The sequence below is a fragment of the Vombatus ursinus genome, unplaced genomic scaffold (genome assembly GCF_900497805.2).
Source record: "Vombatus ursinus unplaced genomic scaffold, bare-nosed wombat genome assembly UNPS02014833.1, whole genome shotgun sequence".
NCBI lineage: Eukaryota > Metazoa > Chordata > Mammalia > Diprotodontia > Vombatidae > Vombatus > Vombatus ursinus.
In genome coordinates, this window is record NW_020954611.1 from 1572399 (window position 1) to 1592792 (window position 20394).

Below are 20394 nucleotides of genomic sequence, written 5' to 3' on the forward strand. Positions count from 1 at the left end.
ATATGGGAATGATGCCCCAGATTGATGCCTTTGCATCCGCCTCCACCAGGCATGCACTGCTATCACATGACCATCCCCACTTCCTCAGTCTGCCATCTCCAAGGAGCTGGAGGATTGGACACCACCTCTCCTGATATAACTGCACTTGAACTGGGATCACTCTTTCCTCACCTTCCTCCAATCCCCTGCTCAATTGGATTTGCTACAGGGGCCAGAATTTCTAGTAATCTGTCTGACCTAGGTTCTAGTCTTATCTCTGCTATGTAGTTATGTGACCTTGGGAAAGTCAATTCACTAATAGGTGCCTCATTTTCCTCTATGGGGGAGAAAGGTCAGATTAGATGATGACTAAAGTTGATCCTGGCTCTGATGATCTATGATTATGACTTGCATTTTATAGGTCTAGGAAGAGTAGTTTATGACCTGCCTAAGTTCCCATGATTATTCGGTGGCAGAGCTGGGAATAGAGCCCATTCTCTTGTCTGGTTATTTTAAAACTTTCATTGCGTTTCTATAATTTTTTTCTCCTGGGTATCCAAAGCACATTATAATTCTTCCAGTTTATAAGCTTGCCATTTAAGCATACAAACCAAAGATTCAAACCTCTTCCAAATGGGCACAAATATTTTTATTTCATGATTGAGGGAAGGGTATGGTGGAAGGGAGTGTTGGTAAAAGAGCAAGCAGTTGACGGGAGGAGGTGGGCAGACCATGGCTAGTTTGGTTATCTACCAGATAAGACTTCAACATAATTTCTTAGATCACAATCAAAGATGTGGAGATATCTAAATTAGATAGACCCAGAGGACCAGTAGAGGTCAGTCAATCAATAAACATTTATTAAGTGTCTGTTATGTTCCAGGCACTATACTAAACACTCTGGATACAAAGAAAGGCAAAAGACAACCCCTGCTCATAAGGAGCTCACAGCCTAATAGGACAGACAACATGCAAACAACTTTGTAGAAACAAGATGCATACAGGATAAATGGGAGATAATCAACAGAGGTAAAGCACTAGAATTAAGGGGTATTAGGAAAAGCTTCCTATAGAAGATATTATTTTAGTTGGGACTTGAAGAAAGCCAGGGAAGTCAAGAGGTGGAGATGAAGAGGGAGAACATTTCAGGCATGAGGGATAGTCTGAAAAAAATGCCCAGAGCCAAGAGATGGAGAGTCTTGTTTGTGGAGCAGCAAAGAGGCCAGTGTCACTGTATCCCAGAATGTGGGGAGGGGAAGGGGTAGTATATGAGAAGCCTGAAAAGTTATGGGGGGTGGGGTGGGGTGGGGGTCAGGTTACAAAGGAGGACTTTGAAAGCCAGAGGATTTTTTATATTTTATCCTGAAGGTAATAGGGAATCATTAGAGTTTGTTGAGTAGGGAACTGACGTGAGATATATACTTAAGGAAGATCACTTTGACAGTTGAGTGGAATATGGATGGGGTCAGGGGGTAAAGAAGAGATGGGAGGCAGGGAGACCAATCAATAGTCTGTTGCAATAGTCTAAGCATAACGTGATGAAGGCCTGAACCATGGTGGTCACAATGCCAGAGGGAAAAGGAGGGCATGTACAAAAGATGTTATGAAGGTATGATCAACAGGCCTTGGAAACATTTTGGATATGGCGGCTTGAGAAAGAGTGAAGAGTAAAGGATGACACCTAGGTTCTAAGCCTGGGTGATGGGGAGGATGGTGGTGCCCTCAACAATAATATGGAAGTTAGGAAGTGGGGGGAGAGTTTAGGGAGGAAAGATAATGAGTTCAGTTTTGGATATAGTGAGTTTAAGATGTCTTTGGGACATATAATTCAAGAGAGTCTGGAGATCAGAAGAGAGGTTAGGGGTGGAGGGAGGAGACCTATGGCAGATCATCATAAAATTATAGGGATAGAAGAACCTAAAAAATGAAATCTAGCTCTTGAATTCTGGCAGAATGACACTCCATCCCAGGCAGATGACCTTGTATCCTTTCCCTAATTTTCTCTAGGTGAGACAATTTCAAAGTGCCAGTCCGTGGAGCTATATACTTTCTTCTAGTCTATTCATTTAATCTCACTTATCATAAGAAATTCCAAGGAATGATCATGATCTTCAAGGTAACATGTCCTCATGGCCATAGAACTCAACAGCTCAAGGTCATCCACTGCATGGTGACCTGCTCAGCATAAAGGTGGGTAGCTCGCTGAAAAGAAAGAACTGAATTCTTATACTAGGTTGTTCAAGAACCAAGGGACCTATAAAAATAACATTTTTCCTGGGAAATAAGAAATACAGGAAATGGGGTACAGAAATCCATCCTGCCCTACAGGAAAATTGAAGGGGAAAGGGATAAGAGAAAGGGGAGAGAGATAGAAGAGAAGGCAGACTAGAGGAAGGGGTATTTAGAATGCATGCCATCTTGGGGTGGGGGGAGGAGTGAGATGGGGTGAAAATTTGGAACTCAAAATCTTGTGGAAGTAAATGTTGAAAACAAAAAAAAAATAAAAATTACCATTAAAAAATTGTAATAAACAAAAAATAACATTTTTCTGGCACCCTACAAATTTCAAATGTTATTTTTATAGGTCCCTTGGTTCTTGGACAACCTAGTACATACAAATACCTAGATTTAAAACTATGACAAAGGCATTATTCACCAGTGCAAAAAAAAAAGTTGGAGGGGAAGTTGAGGGAAGGATGAGATTTGGGGATAGTATTTAGGACACACAAAAGACATATTGATGGGTTTTGGAACAAAAGTTTGATTGCAGTACAAAGCATAATCTATGTCTAAAGCCATGCCAGGAAGAAGGATGGCCTGTTCCCTAGAGGATTTAGTCCTTATCCTTCTGAGGGCAAGAGAGCAAGGTAGGCTCTGGGATAGGGGCACATTAGTGATGGAAGCCTGAGGGTGGCAGTCTGGGGTGCTGGCTGGTAGGGCATCTCAAGGTGAGGAGCAATTGTGGTAACTGCAGAGAAGTATGTCCGCTAGATATCAGTACCCCAAGACAAAGCCCCCTTTGCTTTATACTACTTATAGTTATGGCTGAATTATAGGTTAAGCATTTTTTTCTTTTATAAAGAATATTTCACAGAGTTTCAAGGTTAAAAAGTGGAAGATTCATTGCTTTTTTCCCCATATGATAATAATTGGCTTTATTCTCAAGTCTAAATTATGTCTATAATATAGGATCTTGCTTATTAGAGTGTAACGTCTTTAAATTATCCCACATTTTATCATCTTTTCAGGCAGAAATTGTGTCTATGTACAGAATAAGGAAAAACATCACTATACAGTTGTATCCTTCTTAAAAATAAATACTACATATTACAAAGTGAAAATTATCAAAACATTCTTGTACTGACTAAGAAATAGAATGGTAGATCAGTGGAATAGATTGGGTACACAATACACAAAAGTAAATGACCATAGTAATCTAGTGATTGATAAACTCAAAGATCCAAGCTTTTGGGGTAGGAACTCAACCTTTGACAACAATGCTGGGAAAACTGGAAGGCAGTTCAGTGAAAACTAGGCATAGAACAACAGCTCACCCAATCACTTGATTGGATAAATGGTTTAGATATAAAGGATAATATCATAAGTAACTTAAAGGAATATGCAAAAATGTACCTGATAGATTTATAGATAAGGGAGTTTATGACTAAACAAGAGAGAAAGGAGATTACAGGGAAAAAAATAGATTATTTTGATTATATGAAATTAAAAAGCTTTTGCACATACAAAAGTAATGCAGGCAAAATTAGAAGGAAAACAGGAAACTAGGGGGGAAATTTTGCAACAAGTTTCTTTAATAAAGACCCCATTTCTCAAATATATAGAGAACTGAGCCAAATTTATAAAAAATATGAGCCATTCCCCAGTTGAGAAATGGTCAAAAGATATGAACAGGTAGTTTTCAGAAGAAGAAATCAAAGCTATCAATAGTCATATAAAAATGTTCTAAATTAATATTGATTAGAGAAATGCAAATTAAAATAACTCTGAGATACTACCTCATACATATCAGGCTAACATGACAACATAAGGAAAATAACAAATGCCAGAGGGAATGTGGAAAAATTGAGACACTAATGCACTGTTGGTGACATTGTGAATTAGTTCAATCATTCTGGAGAACAACTTAGATCTATGGCCCAAATGCTATAAAACTGTGCATATCCTTTGACCCAGCAATACCTCTAGTAGGTCTGCATCCCAAAGAAATAAAAAAGGGGGAAATTTGTACAAAAATATTTATAGCAGCTTTTTTTTGTGGTGCCAAAGGATTGGAAATTGACGGGATGTTCATCAATTGGGGAAAAGTTGAACAAGTTGTGATATATGATTGTGATGGAACACTATTGTGCTATAAGAAATGACAAACAGAATGGTTTCAGAAAAACCTGGGAAGTCTTACATGAACTGATGCAAAGTGAAGTAAGCAGAACCAGGAGAACATTGTACACAACAACAATAATATTTTAAGGATGATCAACTGTGAAAGACTTAGCTACTCTGATCAAGACAATGATCCAACAGAATTCCAAAGAACTCATAATGAAAAACACTGTCCATTTCCAGAGAGAGAACTGATGAACTCTGAATGCAGAACAAAGCATACCTCTTTGTTACTTTTTTAAATTTATGGGGCAACTAGGTGCTACTGTGGATAGAGCACTGGCCCTGGATTCAGGAGGACCTGAGTTCAAATCCGACCTCAAGACACATAACACTTAATAGCTGTGTGTCCTTGGGCAAGTCACTTAACCCCAGTGCCTAGCCAAAAAAAAAAAAGAAAAAAAAAGAAAAAGAAAATTTTATTGTGTTTTTTTTTTCATCTGTATATGTAGGTTTTTTTTTTCTTGGAACATGGCTAATATGGAAACATGTTTTGCATGACTTTATATATACACATATATGTATACATATGTATATGTATGTATATATAATCAAAACCAAATTGCTTGCCTTCTCAATGATGGGGGAAGAGCAGGAGGGAGGGAGAGAATTTGCAACTCAAAATTTAAAAAAAATGATTGTTAATTTTTTTGATGTGTAATTGGGAAAAAGTTAATGAAATAAAGAAAATAACAAATAAATACTACAACTACCTCCTAGGGTTGTTGTGAGGATAAAATGAGAAAATATTTGTAAAACACTTTGCAAACCTTAAAGCCCCATATGAATGCAAACTATGCCACCTATTCAACTGTGCAGTGACTTTTAATTTTTTTTCTCTCCCTTTCTCTTCTCCAAGTCTGTCGCCTAGAAATCAGAATACTCAACCAGTTTTCTCAAAGGAGACGAAATCTATTTGGGGCCTAGAATGGGGTACATCTATTTGGTACACAAACCCCTTGAACAAAGCTAGTAACTTTTTTAAACTTCACAGAGCAAACCTACAGCTTATTCTGAGAGTCTTGGCTTAAGATGGTCCCATTCCACTCCCATCACATGGAGAGAATGTTAGCAGATGGATGGACCCTCTGCCACTACAACTTGGCTACAAAGGCCAAAGAAGAATGAATTCCAAGCCTGTGCAAACTTTCAAGGAGGGCTTCCAACACAGAGGCCTGCCAGAAAGGGAGCAGTTGCTGGAAGGCATGTAGTGTTTCTGCTAGAAAAAGAGACACCTAAAACACACACACACACACACACACACATACACACACACACACACACACGAGGAATGCAGGTGAGCTCATAAAGAAGAAGAATAAAAGCAAGTCATGCACCAACAAGTTTCTCCATGTTTTCTTGCAGGGTGGAGTTACTCGTTCATACCTGTCAACATATATATTATCCACAACTATCTGGATTTTCATTCCTTTGGCCTGGGGGTTAGAGCCAAGATGCAAAAAGTCACTTCAGGGAAGTTACTGATTTCACACTTTGAAATAAAAGTCTCCCCCATGGATGGGATAACTGGTGAACTTGGTAACCCCTTCCCTACAGTACAAGGATACTGCCTCTTCTGAGACAGAAAACTGTTCAAGGTCAATCTTGCAAATGCTCGTCAGCTTGGCTGTCCAAGAAAGCACAAGGTGAGAACCATTTCTCACCATGTATGGGCTAGAGTGGTTGAAAATAAAAGATTTTAATTAAAATTTATGGTTCTGCCTGACTGGGAGCAGTCAGCGTGTTGGAAAAAGCTGACACCAGCAAGGTGTCTATTGCTGTGAGAAACTAGAAACCCTTTTGCTTGTAGTTGAAATTGCAGGACTTTGCTATGAGGAGTCTGGAATATAGAATTTCTCAGGCTTGGAGAGCTAGAAGAAATGGATAATATTAGGAAGTAGCTGCCTGTGTTATATAGTGTAGTTGAAAGAGTGCTGGGTCCCGCGTTCAAATACTTGAACACAGCTATTATATCCCTCCCAATTTTCTACCTCTAGTCCATTCGCTGTCTTCTTTTTTCCCACCTGGTTTCTTTTACTGAGCCTCATTTGTCATGAATTCAAGTCTCTTTATCATCTTTGTTGGCCTTCTCCGGATACTCTTTGGTTTACCAACATTCTTCTTAAATTACGGTGCCCTAAAGCTGAAAATAAAGCTCCAGGTTTCTCATTCTACATAAATAGCATTTAAAATTCTCTATAGCAAGGATTCTTAACATTTGTTGTGCCATGGACCCTTGTAACAACAGTCTGGTGAAGCCAGGATATTCATTCACAGAATAATGTTTTTAAATGCACAAAGAAGTTATGTGACTTGTCCAAAGTCACATAGTGCCAATGGCAGAATTTGAACTCAAGTTCTCTTACTCCATTGCTAATGTTCTTTCTACTGTACCACCCAATCTCTTTGGTTATAGTGGCTCTCCCACCGAAAGGTTATCCTAAAATCTCAGACAGTATAGTAGACCTCCTCTTACCTTTTTTTGGACTATACATTAATCATCTTTATTTTCCAATCTGGTCTATAAAGCTAGTCATGACTGAAACATGTCTTTCTGTTCTGTTCTGCCTATCAGACAACCCCTCAGAATTCAAATATTAATTAATGAATACTGTCACCACTATGGCCAAGGCCGTGAGTTCCCTTCCCCATGTATATCACAGACAGCCTGACATTTCATCAGCGCTTAAAAATGGAGAGTCCCTTGGAGGGAACTTTGTGAAGTGTCACTTCTCACTCACAAGTCTCTGAAAGCATTTTTATGACCCATCTCTGCCATCATTCATTCAGGTAAGTTATGACTTAAAAAGCCAACTCCTCTCCATCCTGCAAGGGCCTAACTCTGATCCTCTGCCCTGCCTCTATGAAGTTTTGCTTTTTCTTCCCAGCCCCAAATTATCTCTCCTTTCTCTGAACTTGCATAGTGTAGTATAATGAAAAGAGCACTAGATTTGGAGTCTGGAATGTCCTGGCTTCAAATTCTGCCTGTGGTCTTTACCAGTTATGAGACCATGGATAAGTTATTTCTCCTCTCTGAGCCTCAGTTTCCTCATCTGTAAAATGGGGATAAGAATTTATCTGCGATACTTCTTTGGATTATCATGCAGCACTATACAATAGGACAAGCAGTCAGACAATAAGCATTTATTAATTGCTATGGCCAGGCACTGTGCAAAATGCTCTGGATACAATGAAAGGCAAAAGATGTGCTCAAGGACCTCACAGTCTAATGGGATAGACAACATGCAAACATCCATGTACAAACACGATCTATACAGGATAAATGAGATAGTCTCAGAGGGATTTAGATTAAAGAGGATTGGGAAAGGCTTCTTATAGAAGGTAGAATGTGAGTGGAGAAGTGGGGGTAGCCAGATGATGGAAATGAGGAAGGAGGAAGGAAAAGGAAGGAGGGAGGAGGGAGGAGGTAGAGGACCTGGAATAAAATCCCATTTCAGGTTCTTACTACCAGTGGGTCCATACAGATGGCAATTACATGCTACTCAAAGGTTGTCTAGGCACTGGACATCCATTATCTCATCTGATCCTCACAATAATACTGTGAAGAAGGTACACAAAAGTTACCCCTATTTTACAGATGAAAAAAAGAAAACCTGAAGTTTAGAGGGGAAATGACTTGTCCAAAGTCATACAAATGGTGTGATGTCAAAACTGAGATTTGAACATGAGTTTCTTGATGAAAAGCATAGTGTTCTTTCTAGTAAGCCATGTGACCTATCACTTGGCTTTTGAAACCTCAGTTTCCTCTATAAAATGGGGATAATAGTAATACTTGCCCTACTTTGCTGAGGGGGTTTCTATGAGGAGAGTGCTTCACACATGGTAAGATATGATATAAATGAATTTAGAAATATCCTATAGCACAATTCATTGTCTCTTAGAATAGGATACAGTGGAAAAGTTGCTGGTTGGGAAGTTAGAAGACCTGGTTTCAAATCCTGCCTCTGCTGCTATGACTACTCCTGTGCCCTTGAGCAAGTGACACCCTCCCCAGGCTGCAGTTTCCTCATCTCTTAAAATGAGGAGCTTGGTCTGAGCACTGACATCAAACTCAGATTGAAGTCAGGACCACTGAACTGTACACTAAACTGCATATTGACTTAGAAAGCCATACATGTTTAGATAATTCTTTTCTTTTAAATGAATATATCAACACACTGAAATCAAATCACATTAAAATCTACATTTTAATCTGGTTTGGGCTGAACTAAGGAGCACTGTAGACCACATGTTTGACCCCTTCTACTCAAGAAGAGCTTTGAAGTGCCTTTCATCTCTGTGGAAATCTATGATCCTAGTAATCATTCTACAAGTAAGCATGTCGTAGGGTGTTGAGAGCAGGAGCTGTGACTGAAAAAGGGTAAGCTCCTTGAAGGCAGGGACCATTTCTTGTTTGTCTTTGCATCCTCAGCGCCTGCTACCTAGTAGCACATAATGGGTTACTCCAAGGTGCTTTACACGTAGTAGATATTCAATAAACATTGGTCTGATTAATTTATAATTAATTTATAATTGGTCTCATAAATTTATCAATTTATATTGAGAAATGTTCTTCTTGTCATGAAAGATTTTAACCTTTGCTATCATCAGAATTCTGGGCTGTCTCTTACTAATTTACTTTGTTGGGTACATAGGGACCAAAGAATCATTTTTATCTTAATATAAATAATAAATGACATTGTAGCCTTTATAAGTTCTCTGGTTCCTAAATCTTTACTCCCCCTCAAAACGATGAGTCAGGTCCCCTAAAAATAAGGTAACACCTGTTCATCAGGGTTCCTGGGGTACCTAGGATGAGATGAGTTCATTCTTTAATCCTATCTGCCTGGACCCTCCTCCATCCTTGTGTATTCTTGGTAATCCCAATGATTAGTACTACAGTATAATTTAACCAATTAACATTAATTAGCTTATACAAAAGAATATTTACTGAGAAGATATATAGTAAGACCAGAAATACAAACATTTCTTCTGATTACCATGACACTCCCCAATACAACCTTGGTCTCTTAGGAGAGTGAGTTCAAAATTAAAGCTGTTTTTACAATGCATTTGCTCCATCAGGTTCACTTTGAATGCTAAACAGCTAATGGATAGTTGATATTGCACTCTCACTGCATCCTTGAAACCACTTTTATGATGGGTCAAGCAGATTGAGTGCTCAATTGTCTGAAAAAAATCTAGTCTCTGACCTTTGCTCCTGGACCTCTGAATCTCCCAACCTTTTGAAACTCATGAAGTCTCATCCTGGTCAGATCTGCTGTTGCCTAAGAGCAGGAAAGAACAGATACAAACATTTAAAGGACAGAGGCTCATATTCATTGGGTAAGGAGACTAAGGCTTGGAGGCCTCTCTCTCTCTCTCAACCTAGTACTGACAACATGTTTTCCCAAAGTAGCAAAGAAAGAAACCTTCCTTCTAAGCATTTAATTTTTTGAAAATATATTTTTATTTCATTAAGTATTTTCCAATTACATACAAAATTTTTAATATGAATTTTTTTTTAATTTTGAGCTCCAAAATTTCTCCTTCCCTCCCTCACCCCTTGTGAAGGCAAGCAATATGATATAAATTATACATGCGAAGTCATGCAAAACATATTTCCTCTTGCCTTGTAGCAAAAGAGAGCACATGCAAACAAGAAAAATAGAGTAAAAAAAAGTATGCTTTGGTCTGTACTCAGAGTTCAGCAGTACTCTCTCTGAAGGTGGATAGCATTTTTCACCAAGGGGCCTTTGAAATTGTCTTAAATCATTGTGTTGATCAGGGTAGCTAAGTTGTTCACATTTGATGATCATTCTGTAAGCATTCTTGGTTCTGGCTCAACAGCCAGTCAGAAAGCTCCTCTTCTTCCCATGGTAAGCAGACCAAAAATAACACTTGTGTTTGCTCTGAATCCAGGAGCAAGGTTCATCCATGACATTTGATCACACCTTTCTGGAGGCAGCCTCCCCCACCCTTCCTCTTCCACGTGAAGATTGTATCAGCTCAGTCCACTCTACATGCTCACAAGGGATGAGCGCCAGTCCCCCATTACAACACATAACTGCAAGCACGATTTTTGATTGTTCAAACCACTGCTATCTTCCATCAACTTAGATAAACAGAGATGACTTACTAGGCCAAAAATCTACTCCTATGAGCCACAGAAAATCGAATGAGGCCTGTTCAATTCAGCAAGTCCTGAGTAAGCACCAGCTCTGTATGAGGAACTGTGGTATTCAGTGGAGATACAAAGAATAACAAAATAGCCTTCAGAGAGTATATATGCTACAGAGGAATAGGTACAATATATACACAGATAAGTAAGTGGGAATTACATACAAAACAAATAAAAAGTAATTTGAGGAAAAGCACTAATAACTTCAGGGTCTAGAAAGGTCTTCTGTCACTTGAATTTCCTTTGAAGGAAAGTAGGAATTCCAAGAGGTAGAAATAAACAGGGTAACCGGTACAATGGCACAGATGTGGAAGAGAAGATATCAGATATGTGGAAATATCTAGAAGGCCAGTTTGACTGGAATGTGGCGTGTGAGAAGGAAAGTATGAAAAGATAGATTGCTAAAGAGCTTTAAATACCAAAGAGTAGTTTGCAGTTACTCCGTGAGGCAACTGGGAGACGCTGAAGCTTTTTGAGCAAGGGAATGAAAGGGTCAGACCAGTGCTGAGCTGGGTTGGTCGCTATGTGAATAGAGAGAAGACCATCTTGACAGAAGGTTGTGCAGGTAAAAATGATAGTATTTTACTACTGATTTAATAAAGGGGAAGGAAAATCAAGAGCTAAAGATTGCTGGTGACTGAAAGGATGGTACTCCCCTTAAAAGTAAGAGAGAATTTAGATGGAAGGCTGAGTTTAGAGGGGAAGAGAATAAATTCTGTTTTAGACATTTGAAGTTGTAGATGCCCGTGAGGTATCCAATTGGAGATGTCCAGCAAACATTTATTTTTGTGGGATTGAAATTCAGAAGGGAGATCAGGTCTGGATTTGCAAACTTGAGAGTCAACTGCACAGGCATGATCATTGAGGAAACTTGGAATCACCAAGAGAAAGAGTCAGAAAGAAAAGAGAAAAGGGTCCACGACAGAAACCTGGGATTCTAAGCTACATTTAGTAAGTCTGGGAAAATCCTTTCCCAGCTTAGAATCCCAGTTTATCCCACAAAAGAGACTGAGAAGGAATGATCAGATAGGTATCAAGAGAATTAGGAGAGAGAAATGTCACTAAAACCTAGGGAGAAGAGAGTATCCCGGAGGAGGCAGTGGTTGATAATGTCAAAATCTATAGAGTGGTCAAGAAGGATTCAGATAGAGAAAAGGCTATTGGCCTTTGTAATAAAGAGATCATTGGAGAGTGCATTTTCAATCAAGTCATGGAAGACAGATGTGCCAGGGGTTGAGAAACAAGTGGGAATTGTTACTTCAGAGAGGTCATTTAAAACAATTTACATCAATAATTGGAGATACAACAGTGCTGAGGGACGTTTCAGTTCTCCTTTGGCCTAGAGCATGGGTGGGAAACCAGTGGTCTGGAGGTCACATGTGGCCCTCTAGGTCCTCAAGTATTGCAGGCCACATGTGACCTCGAGGTCACAGGTTCCACATCCCTGGCCTAGAGACTGGTTGCCCTGAAAAATTCCCAATGGGAGAGGTAGTATTATCTAAAGAGAAAACTTCTAGAACTCAGAGACACTATTCCATTGCTGTCCCCAGGGGCCTCTGGCAGATTGTTTACAAAGCAGTTGTGGTCCAGAGTTGAAAGAATTATATAAAAAGGCTTAAACTACTCTCAAAACAATTAAAGACATGGTCAATATTTACAACCTGCAGGCTGAATTCTGGTGGCTTTATGAGTGTTATTTGAGATTTACTTACATTACTGTATATATTGGTCATTTTAGTTTTTAGCTTATCTCTGTTTGTTACTGGGAGGCAGATGGGAATATACTGGATTTTCAAAGGTTTTAACTTGTACCATGGTAAGGGAAACCCATCCACCTTATTTTTAAACTATATTTGATTTCCCTGAAGTCTGAATAAACATTACTCAACAGTTGAAGTTACTTAAGCATCAATCACTTCCACTTCAATGAAAAAAGGTAAGGTAACTAAGATATAAAAACATAAAAAGATTGAAATTTAACCTAAAATGTTAAGTGCTTTCCAAGTCATTTCAGACTATTTTGTAAAAATTCTTTTTTTTTATTATGAACTTGACAAACATCAGATTAGTTCTTGAGAAAGAAGTCTGAGAGTCCATGCCCCCACAAGTTCACTGGAATTTCCTTTGAAGGATCGCACCTGACTATGTAGGGAGACATTCTTGGAAACAGCAAGTCCTTGGTAAGTTCAGCAAATTTAAAAATGGAAGCTAGCCATTTGTCCTCTATTTCCACATTATTTTTCCACCATTTTATATTCTTTCCTTTCTGACTCAGTAACCTTTCAGAAGGCTTCTAATTCCCAACTTTTGGGTCCTTTTTACTATTCCCAGCACATCCATTAAATCCTATTAAACTGAAAACCTATTAAATCTTTAATTAGCTAAACCCCATAAGTTTTCCCAGATTCCTTCATAGTTGTGATAGCAATCAATCAACCAGCAAGTGTTTATTAAGTCCCTATTTTGTGCCAGACACTATTCTAGGTGATAGTGATTCGATAACATCAATGAAACAGTCCTTACGTTTTATAGGAGAAGGCAACATGTACACACACACACACACACACACATATATATATATACATACATACATATGTGTGTGTACTTATGTACATATGAAACAAAAATAAATGAATTAGGGCAATAATAGGTTGAGAGAAAAATGGATATAGAGAGTGATGCTTGAGCACAGCTTTGCAGGAAACTAGGGATTCTAAGAGTCAGAGATGCCATTCCAGGAATGGGGGATGGCATGTGTAAAGGCACCAATATGAGAGATAGAATGTTATGTGTGAGTAACAGAAAGTAACAGTAAGAAGATCAGATTGGTAGGTCCTCAAAGCAGGTAATGTGTGAGACTGGAAAGGCAAGTTGGAACAAGGTTGTAAAGGGTTTAAAATGGCTATATGGAGTACTCTCCTCTAGAAAATTTGAAGAAAAGCATAGACATTTCTTTTTTATAATTAGATATGATTTTGTAGTCACTGTAGATGTCAAAATAAGCTCACCTCATCTAAACTGCAATGCTGTACTACGGTGGAAAATATGGGAATATAAAAATGCATGGAATTCAGGAGACCCTGGTTCTACACCTGTCTCTCCCCCTAACTAGCTGAGTGATGTGGATCTAGTTACTTCACCTCTGTGTGCCTCATTTTGTATAGCTTTCCTAACAACACCAAATATTTATTAGGCTGTGTGCTAGGGAATATTCAGAGTTTCTATGTTATGGTCCCTCTCTATCATTAAGGAGTTTCCAGTCTAGTAGGGGGATTAGACACCACAGGTTGCTAAGAGACTCATTTATTAAGTGTTCAATTATGTGCTCAATGCTAGGGATAACTAAGTGCTAGGGAAATAAATGGAAAATTGAGATAGTCTCTTCTCAGGGAGCTCACATTCTAATGGAGGTTGAGTTACAAGCCAGGTGGAAAAACCTGATAGTCCTTAGGGGGTGGCAACAGAGCAAATGACAAGGCCCATGGGTCTTTAGGATCCATCAACAGGTCAGATGGCAAGACCTAGGGGTCTGTAGGATGCCATGGAAACACCAATGGTAAGACCCCATGGAGTCTTGTATTTTACTGGAAGAGTTATAGTTGGTGACTCCTTGCTCATCAAAGTGACGTAAGAAGTCTTGTTTGCTTCTGCAGTAGATAGGGAGCTGACCTTGGAGCCAGAAAAATATGAATTGGAATCCCACTTCTGACACATGCTGGCTGTGTGACCCTGGGCCAGTCACTTAACCTCAGTGCTCTAGGCTAGAGGTATCACACACTTGGCCTATGGATTACATGCAGCCCACAAATAATAAAATAAAACATAGATAATATTATATTTTAAAATTAAGTCAATATGTGGCCCACAGTAATCTTTACATATGGATTAGTGGCCCCATTCTATTTGAGTTTGGCACCACTGACAAGATTGTCAATTGCAGACAAATTGTCAACCTGACTTGGTGGAAGGAGTTTGCTCACCAGAGCATTGCTTATATCAATGAAATCACAGGTCCAGCTGGCCCCCATGCCTAGAAGTTCATACAAGTTTTCCTAAATTTCTCTGAATTCCTCATATTTGTTTATTTCTTATTGCACAACAATATTTATTAAATGCATGTATTATAATTTTTGTTTTTGCCATTCCCCTGTAAAAAATGTTGCTCTGAGTATTCTGGAATGTATTTGACCTTTGTTTCTGTCTTTGATATCTGTGAGGTATATAATTAGTAGTTTTGTTGTTGTTGTTGTTTTGCTTTGTTTTGTTTTGTGTTGCAATTTTCACCCATTGTTTCTAGTTCTTTCCTCTAGATTTAAGCAGAAAGTTTAATCCCTCATTTGTGAAACTTATCCCTTCAAATACTTGAAAAGAGTAATCATGTCACCCTCTCTTCCCCCAATTAAGGTTTTTCTTTTCCAGGCTAAAACATTAAGTTTTTTTTAACTAATCTTTGCATGGAATAAACTTCAGGCCTCCATCATGATGATTACCCTCCTCTCAAACTTATTAATATCTTTCTCAAAATGTAGTGCCAATAATTACCCACAATACTCCAGATGTGGTCTGACCAGAGCAGAGTACAGTGGAGATATTACCTCCTTTTTCCTGGGAGCTACATCTCTCTTAGTGAAGCCTAAGATTGTTGCCATATTATATTGTTGGTTTGTCCTGAGCTTGCAGCACATTAAAACCCCCAGTAATTTTTTTCCAAATTGATATCTCTTGTGTCTCCTCCATCATGTACTTGTTTTGTTGATTTTTTGAACCCATGTGTAAGACTTTACATTTATCCCTGGGAAATGTCATCTTACTAGATTTGGACAGCAGTTGAAACTCTCCAGTGGGCAGAGGAGAACCATTTACTTCTCTTTGTCCTCCTCTCTTTCCTCTTTCTCCTTCTCTCTAGTTTGGAACTGGGAATCCTATGTGGTTTGGTGTCAAGTTTATCTCAAGTGGTCTGGTCAGGAAAGGTAATCTAATTCTATCCTATTTGTAGGAATAAATATGTGTCCTGAACCTTTAGGGTCTTGCTCTCTTTTTCTAGAAACCTGTTTGTTGGATTTGTATGTCTATAATGAACTAAGAAATTCACCAGAGTCTGAGAACTTACTGTTCCTCAATAAACATCTTTCTTTCTCTCTAGAGCAAAACTGTCTTTTCATTCAGTCCATTGCTTTTTAAAATCCCTTGTAAAAGAGAGTACTGGCCTTTAACATTTCTGGAATTTAAAGACCAAGAGAAGGTCAATGGAAATATCATCTGACCCACTGAGTTCTCAGAATTATTTCAGCTGAATAAGGGGAGATCAAGGAAAGAGGAATTTGAGACCTACTCTTTATTAAGAAAGACCCAACCATTAGGATTTTATATACTAGACTTAACCAGGATATCAATAATCCAGCCTGACAGAGTTTCACCTCTTTGAGGGGAATTCACTTGTCTTTTGATATTTCCACTTCACTCTATCTAAGTTCTAACATTCTCAAAATTTGATCTGGATTCAAACATGCTCAAGGGCATTCATCTGAATGATCTCACCTTTGGCACTGAACTGGTCTTTGCAGGATTTGGTAGAACTGGATGTCCTTTGCTCATCTCTTTCAATTCATCCTTCTTCATTTCTCAGTACTAGAAACCCCCCCCCTCCAAAGCCACAGTTTTGTTATGATTGGCTGAAAGCCCAATCTATATGGCCTTCCTTCCCGCCCCCTCCCACTCTTTTCTTGCATTGGGCCCCTCACCTTGGCTTTCTCTGAGAGAAAGTTTAAGTGGATGTTTTCTTCAGGCTGTTTCAATCAAATTTCTGTTATCTTTTTCCTCTCTACCCCTTCCACTTCTCTCCCACCCCTACTCCTTTCCTGCTTCCCAAATACCTCCTACCCTGGATTCCAACTAGGGGCATTAGGGACAAAATGGCCACTGATCATTATTTCTTTTTTCTTTCTTTCTTTCTTTCTTTCTTTCTTTCTTTCTTTCTTTCTTTCTTTCTTTCTTTCTTTCTTTCTTTCTTTCTTTCTTTCTTTTTTTTAAGTGATGTGGATGCTCTCAGGTTAGACATGCAATTTTCCAATCTGGAACATGAAAAAGAAAAGGCAACATACTATGAAATCATTGTGCAAAATATTTTTTTTGAGAAGGCCTTATAGCCCCCTTTTCCATGGTGTCATACCTGACCCCATTTCACACTGGAAAAATAAAAATTAAAACTCTGAGGGAAATTCCATTATAACACAGGTGAGCTGCCGGGGAAAATGACCAGTCTTACAAAAGTCACTAAACATGGCCATCTAATAATTTATTTTACTTGCTTATAATTTTTAATTGGTGTCACTGGCAGATTGTTTATTTCCAATAATTTGGGAGGAAAAAGCCATGCTCTCATCCTAGCTGTGGACTTGTTTGCCAAGATTCAAACCAGAGCAGAATTTACTGCTGACTATAACTGCCTGAAAGAAGGCTTATAAGGCGCTGCTGACAGAAAATTTACTATGGCAGTACTATTGACGCCATTATAATTAGCAGGGGGGCCCCCCATACCCCTCCCTCCCAAGGACTGACTTTCCAGGGTAAGATTTGAATCTTTCTCTGTGCACGTGAATGTCACAGAGCTGAAGCAAAAACATTAGTTAGGGTGAGTCATAGACCAGCATTAGGTTTTAAAGACTAATGCAGATCCTATAAATCTAACCCACATTCTTTCTCTGGGAATGACTGACTTTTATGAAAAAACCAAGGATTGTAAATCAGAAACCTAAATAAGATACTTTTCAGCAGATAAACATCAATTTATGTGTTTACTGAGCCCAAATTTAACCATTTCATAGTGCTACAGAAACTTGGGGAAGAGTTGTTCATACCGATCTACTACAGTTTTCCCTGAAAGGACATCAGAGAAAAGAAGGGAACCAGAAAGACAATGGGACACCAGGAAGATGTTTATGGATTATTTTTCTCCCCCCAAATTCTGGTATTTAATTTTCTAACATGTTATCATGTACTCAATTACAATTTTGCTCTTGAATGTGCTGCATTCTCATATGATGCAAGGAGGAATAGTAGAGAGAGTCCTGGGCACATGTATCTAGGCACATATGTAGTCTGGAGAACCTGAGTTCAGTTGGTTCCTCTGATATTTTGGGGCCATGTGCAAAGTGGTTAACCTCTCTAAGCCTCAGTTTCTGTAAGATGGGAATAATAATAATATCTCTCAGGGTTGTTGCTTTATAGGGAATAATAATATCTCATGAGATAATGTAAATAAAGTGCTATATCAATGACATTTATTATTATTGTTGTAACCCTAAAGGAATTCCACAGAATTTGAATTTACCCATGCCTGGAATGTTCTCCCTCTTCATCTCCATGTCTTAGAATCCTAAAGCCCTTTTAGTGCTCTGATTAAGCCTCCTACCTTTGTCTGTTAGTATCCCCTTCCCCATTACTTGTATTTATTCTATATTTTACTTGGTATTTGCTTACCTCTGTACATGTTTTCCCCCCAGTGTAGTGTGAATTCTTTGAGGGCAAGGATTTATTTTTGTTTTTGTATTCCTAGACATAGAAGCACATCAAAGACACCTATAAGTGCTTGTTGAATTGAGCTGATCATTTTTGTCATCCAAACTCTTCCTTGGGCTCTGTTTTTGAATCAAATATGAGCACATGCTGAACCATGTTCCAAAACCCTAGCTGAGTGTGGTAAATGATTCCTTCTTGGTGGGTCTCAGTTTTCCCTTGTGTAAAATGGGGATAATAATGGCTTCCTTGCCTACTTCAAAAGGCTGTTAGGAAAATTAAATGGAATAATTTGCCTTTGTAAACTTTAAAGCTATTACAAATTGTATGTTGTTGTTGGGGATGGGAGGAGAGAGAGTAGGTGGAAAGTGGTGAAATAAGGACTACATAATCCTCATAAGGTCACTTCCAAAGCTAACATTTTATGGGACAGCTGTTCTTTGCATCCTTAACAAAATACAAGTTTTCCCACGTGGGCTCGATCAATTCAATCTTTGGCCTCAGTTCCATTTGCTTCTTCTTTTCATTGAATCCTCTGCCTCTGTATTGTAACTCACACCACTATCTTGTACAATGCACACTCCCTGAAACCCTCCAGTGCCCTTATCTTAACAGAGTCCAGGCTCAGCTTCTCCCAGCAGCCAGACTACTTAACCTTATCTGCCTTACACTTCTATATTTAAACAAGAGGAGCTCTTTGTTGTAGATTTCACATAAAAAAAATGACTGTACCAGATTTTGGACTTTTCGAGAAAGGGTATCTATCACTTTTATGTGGCATTTCAAAGGGGGAGGCATTTACTCAGCCAATAGACAAAAGCAGGCATCTGTGTTAATGAAGGACTGCTGATTTAATAATTAACTTTTAATACTAAACCGGCTCTAAGGGTAATAAGCAATTAGACTAAGCCATTGTTAAGTGAGTCACTCTGGATTTGGCAAGAGTTGAAAATATATATACATATTTATGGTTTATAATGCAGACTGTTGTTGGGGACCCACCAGGAATTCCCATGGCTTTTCTAGAGTGGCAAGGTCCAGGCAAGTAAGAGTTAAAGGGGTTGTCGCCCACACCATGTCCAAGGAGAACCCAAGCATCTCCAGTGGAAACCTTTGTGGGTAGAGAAAGTAGGACGTGGAGCAGTTATCCCTCACAGAATCTTGGATGAAGAAAGCAGCTTGGAAAACACAATGATTCACACTGACTGTTTTCCTCCTACAGATATTGCACCTGTCTTTCTATGACCAGCTCAAAGGCTTCCTCCCCAATGCAGCCTGTCCCCATTGACCTCAGCCAGGCATCCTTTGACCTTTCATCACAGAATTGTATTCCTCCCTCTCTTAAACACTTGCCTTCACTCGATCTAGAGCTGGAAGGGACCTCCCTCATTTCACAATTAAGTAAAACGAGACTCAGCTAGGTTAAGTTGACTTGCCTGTATTCACATAGCTAGGAAGCTGGGATTCCATTCCAAGTAGGGGTATACTGGTAAATGTTTAAAACTGACTCTGGGGGGCAGGGACTACATTCAGGACACACTTTATAGTTTAATCTGCACTATTAACTTGCTCTCCATCACTTTCTGAAGTCTAGACAGTCAACAAGACAATAAATTAAACCCAGCTTTGTAGACTTGGCCAATTTCTGAGGTATAAATACTCACACTGAAAATTTAACAATTGCCTTTCTTTGCTTTTAATGATAGTTAGCATCTACATAACTCTTTAAGATAGATTTCCTCATTCAATTCTTACAACAACCCTATGACCTAGGTGCTATTATTATCCCCATTTTACTGATGAGAAAATTGAGCCTGAAAAAAGTAAAATAACTTGCCTAGGGATACACAGCTAGTAAGCACCTTTAGCAGGATGCAGACTTAGGTTTTCTTGACTCTATGTTGCCTCATGCTTTTGTTAGAGGATTTAATAATTTCACACTAAGATTATAAATACATTTAAAAATATCATTCCTCTAGGGGCAGGTAGGTGGTACAGTGGTTGGAGCACTGGCCCTGAAGTCAGGAGGACCTGAGTTCAAATCTTGCCTCAGATACTTACTAGCTATGTGACCCAGGGCAACCCTGATTGCATGTCCCTCCTCTACAGGGCATTTACAGGGTTTGGGGTGGTGGTGGTGGTGCCCTCGTGTTTTTTAATAGGGACAGATGAATGAAAATCCCCAGTTGTGGGATTTTAGTTATCTGCAAAGCTAGATAGGAGAAGGATCTGGTAGATAAAGAAGCCTTCTGGCTTTCTAGTCACACCTTTTTCTTTCTTTCTTTCTTTCTTTCTTTCTTTCTTTCTTTCTTTCTTTC

General features: G+C 38.9%; 1 pseudogene; it reads right to left on the reverse strand.

Moving 5' to 3' along the window:
• LOC114026185 overlaps nt 1-20394 on the reverse strand; it is a 48137-nt pseudogene that overhangs the window by 19862 nt on the left and 7881 nt on the right.